General features: G+C 38.9%; 1 long non-coding RNA gene across 1 annotated transcript; it reads left to right on the top strand.

Moving 5' to 3' along the window:
• Positions 1-323: 323 nt before the first annotated feature.
• On the top strand, positions 324-8378 carry LOC133279048 (uncharacterized). The gene is made up of 3 exons (XR_009746760.1): positions 324-416; positions 4304-4489; positions 7284-8378. It is a non-coding gene; the product is annotated as an uncharacterized LOC133279048 (long non-coding RNA).
• The last annotated feature ends 1326 nt before the right edge of the window (positions 8379-9704 follow it).

Genomic DNA, 9704 nt, shown 5'->3' with positions numbered 1-9704 from the left:
AGTAATTTTTTAATGTTGTTTTGTCCATAAATCAACTCAAATTAGAAGATTTATGATCTTCACAGAGTCACTTTTCTGTCAAAACCATTAGCTTTAGGCTAGGTTGTCTGTGCTAAGTTTTTGTTGTGTGAGATTGTCTAAACTGGACTTGACCCAAATCATAGGACAAGTTGAGATCTTCAGTGTTGTGGAATTTTTTAGATCTAGCTCTAGCCTGATGTTACTGGCATGTCTGTTCCTTCTCGTGATTCATTTCTGTCTTTTGCTGTGTTTATATTTGCATCATCACTGACTCATTGAGGCTTTTTTTTTTCAACAGGATATTTTCAATGTATTGGGTGGAGGAGGTATAGGGATTACTGAATGTGATGTCTGCTGGGGATTACCTCCCAAGATATGAATGGACTGCCAAAAATGTAGGTACTTCAGGAACACAGTCATCGTTAGTATGTCTCTTTTCCAAACAGTGGGTTTGGGCTTGACCTTCCAATATAAACAGCCAGAAGAACTGTAATTTGTTACTTTGGAAAAAGCTCTGTCCTACAAACATTTATCCTAAATAATAAACTATCCCAGATACCAAATAGTAGCATAAACATGTAAGGTAAACTGACATCAGGCTTCTGAAATTCCCACCAGCAAAATATTTTAATTCAAGTGCATGTCTTGCATTCTGAACGTAATCATTTTCTTCTCTTTAGTGCTTGTGACTCGAGAGACTTCCAGCATAGCTGGTTACTGAAATGGGAAGTTTTTTTAATGAATTCTTATAGGAGAAACGGCAGTAAAATGTCTTTTTCCTGAAAAAGGAGACATGCAGTATATGTATCTACAAAGTTACACTGCTGCAAGTTGAGAATAACTCTGCTGACCTCAGTGGAGTGTTTTAATAGAAGAGAGAAGGTTAGTTGGTTATTTACAGATATGCAAGTATGCTACCTATGTGGCTTGAATATTTCAAACATTTATATTGTCTTCTCTGATTCAAAACCCTGAGAACTGCTACAGAAGAACTAGAATAATGTTTTCAAAGAAGGCTTTCTAAGCAGAGAAAATAAACCAATCACACAAGAACAAACTTTATACAAACTATCCGAACACTTCAAAATCAAACCAAGAAAGGTCTCCTGAGCTCTCTGTTAAACTCCTTTTGCTTTGCCAGTGGGATTTATAGACCTGCAGTAATATGGGGAGAAGAACATAAGCGTGAGTTACTTTGCCTTGGGCAGACCTATGTAATTTAACCCTGTCTCATTTTACTCCCAGTTTCCAACATCCTGCCAGATGGGTGCCCTAAAATCTTGCTTTCTTTGCCCAGGTTCTGTGTAGCTGGAGTCAAGAGCTCATAGTCCATACTGTTATGAATAAGTATTACTGCAGATTTTTAAAATGTAAAAAATGTGAGTGGTGGAGGAAAAACATAGATGTTTCAGAGCATAGGTATTCTTTCTGATGCTAAAAGAAGGTTACTCATAACCATTTGCTCCAAAAGGAGTAACTTATCTTTATCAACTTTTCCACAGGAAGAGAGGGAGAGCTGAATTAACTTGCAATACAGTCTAAATCTAGAAAAGGTTTCATATTTGGATGTGGGCTGGGTAGACTCTAATGGGGGAAAATTAATGTGGATGGCTGTTTGCTTGAGGTGTTTGCCAGTCTTAAGCAAAGGAAGAGAATAATACCAAAACTTCCTGTGACCCTGCTTCAACTGTGACCCTTAATTTCTTTTTTCTGGGCTCCTTTTTCACCCATCTCTCCTTTGACTTTGATTTGTAAGTCATGCCTTCAGACTTTGCTGTAAAATTTTATGTTGTTTCTTTTGTGTGTGTGTGTGTTTCATATTCCTTTATGAAAATGGCAATAGTAGTTATGTTGCCTTTTCTAACTAGCTTTGCAGAGCAAATCTGAGAGCAGCCAAATGGAGAAGCTCTGTTTGGAAAAGTGAACTTTGTCAATTGATTCTGTTTGCCATCTGCCTTTTTTTATCTTTTTTCCCCAGTGCTTAGAACCAACTATTACATTAGAGGAAAAGCACAGCAGCCATGTCTCTGCAAAGTCATGCACAGTTTTGTTCATGTGGTTAAATGAGTAGGCTCCTTTGGGCTTGCTTGACATAAAAAGTATATGTCAGCACTTAGAAATTCAGGGCAAAAATAGTTAAACACAAGATGGGAGGGCTGACACTTTTTTTGTGAAAAAAAGTTAAATTAGTGCTAATGGAACCAAGGGCAAATAGAACACTTAAAAGTATGATTCTCGAGTATGTACACAATTTAGTGATCAGGAATAGATATTTTCAGGTATGCTTAATTTGCTCTGCCAAGCCCACAGTGATAAATCTATTTAGTAGGAGTAAGAGTTGGAGATAAATCCAATGTTTAAGGCACAGTTGTTAAGTCCCAATAGAAGTCTTTTGAAATAGTATCATGGTATGTTATAGCTGTTGAAAATTCATTTACTTCTATTCACTCACACTGGTGTACTATTTGCCATGCTGCTCCAGTATGTTTTAGGTAAAAGGGCAGAGTGCTGCCTAGGATTTTCAAGTGTAGGAAATCCATGGTTCAGATACCCTCCCACTGGGGTCTCTGAGAAGAAAACACCTCAGTCGGGTGTTAAAATGTGGTTTAATACATAGCTTGCTCTGAAAGTCACTGTCTTTGAACGTGACTGGAGGATTTGCCTATTTCATGGATTTATATTTCTCTCCAAGCAACCAGGGAATGAGTATGTTGTATCGTGGGAGAAAACTGGCCTCATGGTTTAATTCCCACTTCTGCTCTGTGCATGGTTTGTGTAAATTTATTAAAGAAGGTTGTTGGAAGGAGCAGCATGTGTTGAAAACTTAGGTGATTTTGGCATCTAATTCTTTATTAAAAATCTTACCCTTTATGCCCTTGGTTCCCTAGTTTTGTTGCACCTGTAAAGGGAGATATCAGAAGTATGCTTAGTGTAATTGATTGCAATAGGAACAAAACATTGAGACACTGAAATAAGTGGTGCTTCTTGCCTCTGAAAAATGCTGACCAAAAGCTAGCTTCCACTAAGATACAAGTTTCAAAAAGACAGAGGGGAAAATGGTGCTCAATGAGTATACTGATACATACACACACACACACGATTTTGGCACGAACTTGGACAAGAACAGAACACCTGAAGTCAAGGGGCAGTATCAAAAGAGGAAAAGCATCATATTGTGACTAAGGAAGACAGTGGTTCAAAACCCCAGACCCTCTTGCCCCCTTCCCTGTTGCCACAGAGAGGGTATTTCAAGTAGTCAGAACGTGAAAAGGAAAATATCAGCTTTGTGCAAGAGGGAGATAGACCTCAGCAGTTATTTTGCTGGTTGAACAGCTATTTAAATTACAAAGCAATGATGGGATTGGGCTGTTCTTTTAAAATAAGGCGGAAAGCTGTTCAGCAGCTGGTAGTCTGAGGGTAGGGCTGAGGGGTACAATCTCACAGCAGAGGTCTATGATGTCAGTCTCTGCTTTGTTAGTAGCTAAGCCTTCTTTAGAGGTATTAGGCACTGCTTTTTGGATTTCAGAACAAGGAAGATCTCATTTGCTATCTCTCGGGGCCCTTAAAATAGGCGTAACAAAGTTTTACATTTGGTCTGGGGCAAGGAGCTAGCATGCCAAAAGTACTCTAAGTATAGGGTGCTAGAAAATGATTGTTGCTATTTCTTACCTATATAAGTCTTGGGAAAGACAGGATGCTGTTAAACATCAGAGGGAACCAGAACAGACAAAACTCCTTAACAATTGCTATTAATATGCTGTGCAGAAGTACCCTATTCTATGTTAATTGGTTTGCGATTGAAACAGGTCTGGGAATAACTGTGGGGAGTCATTCTGGAAAGCACCACTGGAAAGATCCACAATGGAGAAGGTTGTCTCTTAGGAAGTAAGGAGAGGGAGTCAAAAAACTACAAAAGATCAGTCAACCTGTAACAGTGTGGGATAAAGGAGGAAATAAATAGCTCCTATGCAGTACTCTCATCTAACTCCTGATTTATTTTTTTTTCTGTTGTTGCTGGAGAGTGGGTCAGTGGTAGATAAAGGCTGCTTTCCAACAATGTTAATGGGGTTATACAATTGAAAATGCATTCCTGAATTCTGTAGATTTAATGGTTTCTAGGAATTGGGGCTGCAAGCGTGTTCTATGCTGAGATAGAGAATGACAAATTTAAATGATACTGGTTAAATTTGCAGTGTCTGAGTGAGGAAATTCCAGAAAATCTGTATACATGGCTACCTTTTTCAGATATGTAAGTTCATGCCATATGCTTCCCTCCGTTCAGGATGTCAGCTGGAGATTTTCCTTGACCCGAAGCACGTGGTTTTCATTGAAGAAACAAAATCCATGAGCATTCATAGAAAAAACAAATGTATCAGAGATGCACCCAGTTGTTTTTTTTTTTGTTGATCTGTGTACAGAAGACGTAAAGGGAGCTGACAGGATATGCTTCATTATACTTGTTGCATCTGTGAGTAGTCACTGATTATTTTTTTTCCTATGGTCTTGCAGCAGCTTTCATTAGCTATTTGCATAAGGAGTTTACTGTTAATGGAGGTGGATTTAATTATGTATGTATTTATTTTATTTATTTATCTTTGCTCTTTTTTTATTGGGGACTTGAGAGAATACAATTACTGAAAAATAGCTTAAGGGCTTCATTTACAGAATTTCTGTGGTGCCATACCTCATCACTTACCAGACAGGCACAACAACATGTTACTGGCAAATGCTGCATACATGGGTCCTCTTCTGTTGTAACTGCTTTCTAGCTGCTTATAGTGGCTCCAGATGTAGTGTCAATTGCCTGTGCACTGAAACCTTCACACTGAAAGAATCCCAAGCCTGATTTATTTGAGATTTCTGGGATATCAAGCTTTTTCCTCTTTTAGGTGATCATGGCACTTGAAATAGAGACCCGTCTGTCTCCTACTATAAAACAATGGAGTAGGGAAAAGATCTCCAGTTGTGGAGATGGCTTCGTCATGATTCCCCTCCTTTAGCATATCTTTAGCTCACCCTTTTTTCTGAGCAAGCCACGTAAGAGTAAGAAGTCATTGCTGCTTTTTCCACGTTTAGCTTCGCATCAAGATACTATCTTTGTTTTTATGTGAATTATCAGGATGACGAAGCATGTGTTTCACTTTGAAGCTCTATAATAAAAACATTTCCAGGATTGCATTTTCTTAACTTGCAAACATTAGTAAAGTTTGAAGATATGTTTTTAGGGGAAAAAACACCAAAACCCATCTTTCTTTTATGTTTTGTTAAGATTTGCTTTAGTTTTGCCTAAAGTTGCTTATTTTAATGATCTCTGCATTTAAAGAAAAATATGCAGCTGCAGTTTACTTTTGTTGTTGGAAGATCAAACAATAGAACATATATAATATAAACAGAGAAGACGAAATTCTTCCAGAACCACAGAGAATCTCCAGTGAAGTCAGATCAACTGTTCACCTTCCTGCGAGTTTCGCTTGTCAGTTGTTCATCCCTGTTATTGTATGCACCTGGTATCTGAACTCAACAATTCCCATTTGGTTCTAACAGACAGTTATCCTAATTACAGACTGATTCTCTTGACTGGTAACTGACAGTCATTGTAGATTTATTACCTCTGTACCTATTGCAGTTCCAACAAATCTGAAGCAACATAAAAATGAAAATAGAGAAACAGTTACCTTTGGGAATTAGAGGGGAAAATCCAAGAGGAGCATTTGGCAGGCTTTTCATGAAGCTAAAACTTCTTTGAAAATGACACATACAGTAAATATATCAGGATGAACACAGGATATTGTTATGAAACTGTTCTAGGTACATCACAAAAGAAAATTAGGTGGAATGCCAGCTCAGCTGGCTTTTGGTACTTCATTTCCTCTGCTATTTGGCCCTGCACCATTGCTCCTCCAACCCACACTGTGCATGTTCCTGCCCTACAGCTGGAACAAAGACTGTGCTACTTCCTTCTCCCAAAAAAGCACCCCCTTTGTGCCCCACAGAACTTTAGAAAATGCTGGCTTTTTCACTCATCTTGAATTCAAGTAATGTGAAATCCAGGTTGCTTCATTTTGGTTTTTACCTATTGTCCTGGGTTGACAGCTGAACCCAGGACACCTATATACAAGAGCTATGTATAATGCACATGGAGAAAAACAGTATTATAATATCTGACACTGAGTTGCTTTTTCATGTCTGTTCCATGCTGTACTGTAGGTCACTGTAACAAGTGACCTAGAAGAGCTTAAGAGATATTTTTTTTTTTCTTCTCAGGAGTTCTTATGTTTATCTGTGCAAATCACTGGGGCAACATTTTTTAATAAAGTTCTCATCCAGCCACAGGAAAGATGTCAGAGGTAAGGGCTGTAGTACAAGTTTTCATGCATACTCCTGATAATAATAATGCTAGCAGGTGTGGAAGGATTACCTGTTGGCCACTAGGTCCTCCATCCACCAGACAATTCAATTCCCTCCTGGAACTGTTAGATGCCTATTCCTCTGGTGGTGTTCCCATAGCTGTAGCATCTAGATTCCTGATTCTGAAAACTCTTGCCTCTCCCCTTTCTCTTGTGGTTAAAGTACTTTCCAGGCATCTTGGCTGACCACCAATCATGATGAAAAAAAAAAACCCAGAAAAGATGAGCCTTTACACACAGGCCACCACAAGCTCAGAAATGGGCTGCTTGTATCAAGTTTTCCTTAACTTTGGTGTCAGGACTCTGTGTGGATGACTTGATGCTGCAAAGCTAATGTAATGCTAAACTTCAATGAAACTTTTGATACAAGTGTCTGTTAGCTATTATTGCTGGGAGTGATGAAGAATGTCCTTGCTGCCAATGAAATGCAAGTCCAAGCCCAATCCTAAATACAGACTCACCTTCCATCCTCCTAATTTGTGTGTTTGCAGCTCTGCCTTCAGGCTGAATGTTTTGAAGAAGCCAAAATGGATCCAGTCTCTTGAACATCAGGTCTGGATGAATCATTACGGTGCAACAGATAGCCTGAGTCTGCCTTTTTCTAAGCACAGTTCAGATGCTTGAAGCCAGAGGTACAACCAGGGTTTTAATTACCATTGTGGCTAGGAAGCATGAAGTCACAAGTGGCATGCCTGAGGCTGCTTTGCAGCAGGCTGTGGGAACATAGCTATTAAGTCCTGTCTGTGGAACAGAGCTTTGAGCATGACATGAGTTCTCAAAGTGTAGCCTGCTGGCCTCTTGGAATGTCTGTTGTGGTCTGCCAAGAATGTTTTTAACCCTTATTTCCCTTAACAGGACAGCTGATCTTTGGAGGAAGAGGGAGAGCCTTTCCTATGTTAGGAGTCTGAGTGTGTGGAGAGAGTGTGAGAGCCACTAAGCCACTGGGGCTGAGACATCCCTGCAGCCATGTTACGTATTGCAGACTGTGCTGCCAGCCCTCGTTCATCTGTTACTGCAGAAAATGTCCTAAGGGGTAGGAAAGGAGATGTCATCTCCTCTGCTCATAAGCTTGGGAGAGAAAAGGAAAAGGGGGTTGGAAATCTTCCAATCTCACTTAGCAGCACCTGTATGTGGGCTGGGCTGGGCTTGGACAGAGGAGTGCTTCTGCAGAGCCTGCACTCACAGGTGCAGTTGTGAGAAGGGCAAAGAGGGGGACACTATGCATTTCCCAAATGGCTTTTTGAACCGTTGGGAGGCAGCATGTCAAACTTCTGGGCTGTGAAGCCTAAAAGATAATCCCCAAGTAGTGCCTGGATACTGAACTGGAACAATGAGATAAGAGACAATTAAATGGGTTGTGGAAAATACAACTAGAAAATATTGGTTAGATCATCTAATTCATCACCCTTTCAAGGCAGGATTGTTCTCAAATGTATGTTTTTGGTGTGTTGTCCAGTTTTATTTTAAAGAAGCCCATTAAAATGTTTAAACTGAATATTATACTTTCATTTGGAGTGACTGTATACTGCATGATCGCTGTGACACTGCTGCATAATTTAGATTTCTTGCCATGCTATTAATAAATGTAGACAAAGACCAGATGCAAACAAGCTGTAGCTGAGCTCAAGAATCTGTGAAAGCTAGGCTAACCTCTTTAACAATATAACATATGGCTGTTACATTAACACAGCCACTTTTTTTTTTTTTGCTAAATCTAAGCAATTTATTGAAAGCATGAGGAAAAAACTAAGAACAGAAATAAAGCATGACCTCTGATCTGAAGTCTTCCCCTTTGACAGTTTCACCATTTAGTATAAATTGATGGGAATATATATCCAACCTACTGTTACGATTTTATAGTCTACACTTTTGTTTCTCTTGGTGGCTCCTTTTTCATTCTTTTCTACATTTAAGTCATAGAAGAATTTAAGGAAAAGCATGTATAAACCTTAGGTGCTGTATATTTGAAGTGTTAACAAGCACAAGGTCTTTACAAATGGCTACCATCTGATTAAAGAAATGTTATGTCACAGTGTAAGTATCTGTATTTTTTGAAAAAAGTGGTTTGTGAAACTTCTAGTGGTGGTCTGTAACCTTTTGTTTCATAGTGGAAAACTGATCCAGCTGTGGGTTTCTTAGTGCAAACCCGTAATATGTTACAACCAACAGCAAGGCAAGCAATGGGTTTTTCTTTATGGCAATACAGAATAATGCAATTAATGACTTTCATTTGCATGAATGAACAAACAAAACATACAAACATATGTGAAATGTTGTTAACCCTTTCTGAGAGGCTCTGTTACTTTATCTGGAGAATAGCCAATTACCAGCAGTCTTTGATGCAGCTTAACTAATTGTACTTCTCTGCAAAAGTGCTTGCGACAAATCTCTGGAGAGAAGTCAGAATAATATTTCCCTATTTTTTTTCAGACTCTTTTGATATGAGTATTTGTTTTCAATGCACATAATAGGTCCAGGTTCCATAGGTAGCTCAATTTCCCTGGCTTCAGCCCAGCTTTGTCAATGCAAAGCAGTCAGAAGTCACCTTAATCAGGTAATTAAAGATTTTCCATTCTGTGAGTGCAGGAATCCCCAGAGAGAATACCTAAAAGTAATGCTAAAAGCCTGTGATGTGTCCATGTGTAGTTGAAGCTGGCCTAAGGCAGGGCCAGGCCACTGCCATGGTACAGCAACCTCGGGTGCTGCTGGGCAACCAGCCCAATGTGGAGTTTTCCTCAATTTGTGTTGAACCAACAGATTAGAAAGGGGAAAAGTCAGGTCTGTGACAAGGGCTGAAAATGTTTCAGATGAGGGGTTTTTATTCTTTTTTTTCCCCACTCATATCATATTTTGATGCTGCTATATTCAGATATTCATATATGGCTTCAGTTCAGTATGAACTTCAGACCATATTTCCTTAAAACAATAGGAAGAGGTTAGCATAGATTTAAAGCAAACATCAAAACCATAATTGTGGATGTTGGCTTCCTTTTGAGGAAAACTCTGGACCATATAATGTTTCCAGTTAATCAGCATAGTTCTATGTAGGTTTGATGCAAAACTGTATGCGTCTTGTTTGTTTTGACTGAATTACTTTGACTTCTTAGATTTCTTTTGGATGTTATTGGTTGAAAGCCTCTTGAAATCCTTGTTTGCAATATTATGGAATATTGATTTTGTGCTCATTCAGAGGTTGAACAATTTTCTGGTTAGCTTAATAAACAGTAATTCCAGTGATATGATTTATGCTCAAACATACAGTTCTAAGTAGTGCTT

The sequence above is a fragment of the Pezoporus flaviventris genome, unplaced genomic scaffold, assembly GCF_033815535.1.
Source record: "Pezoporus flaviventris isolate CSIRO_AGI_PZ_B2104156 unplaced genomic scaffold, CSIRO_AGI_Pfla_v1 ptg000070l, whole genome shotgun sequence".
Classification (NCBI taxonomy): Eukaryota; Metazoa; Chordata; class Aves; order Psittaciformes; family Psittacidae; genus Pezoporus; species Pezoporus flaviventris.
This window is presented reverse-complemented; position numbering and strand designations above follow the sequence as displayed.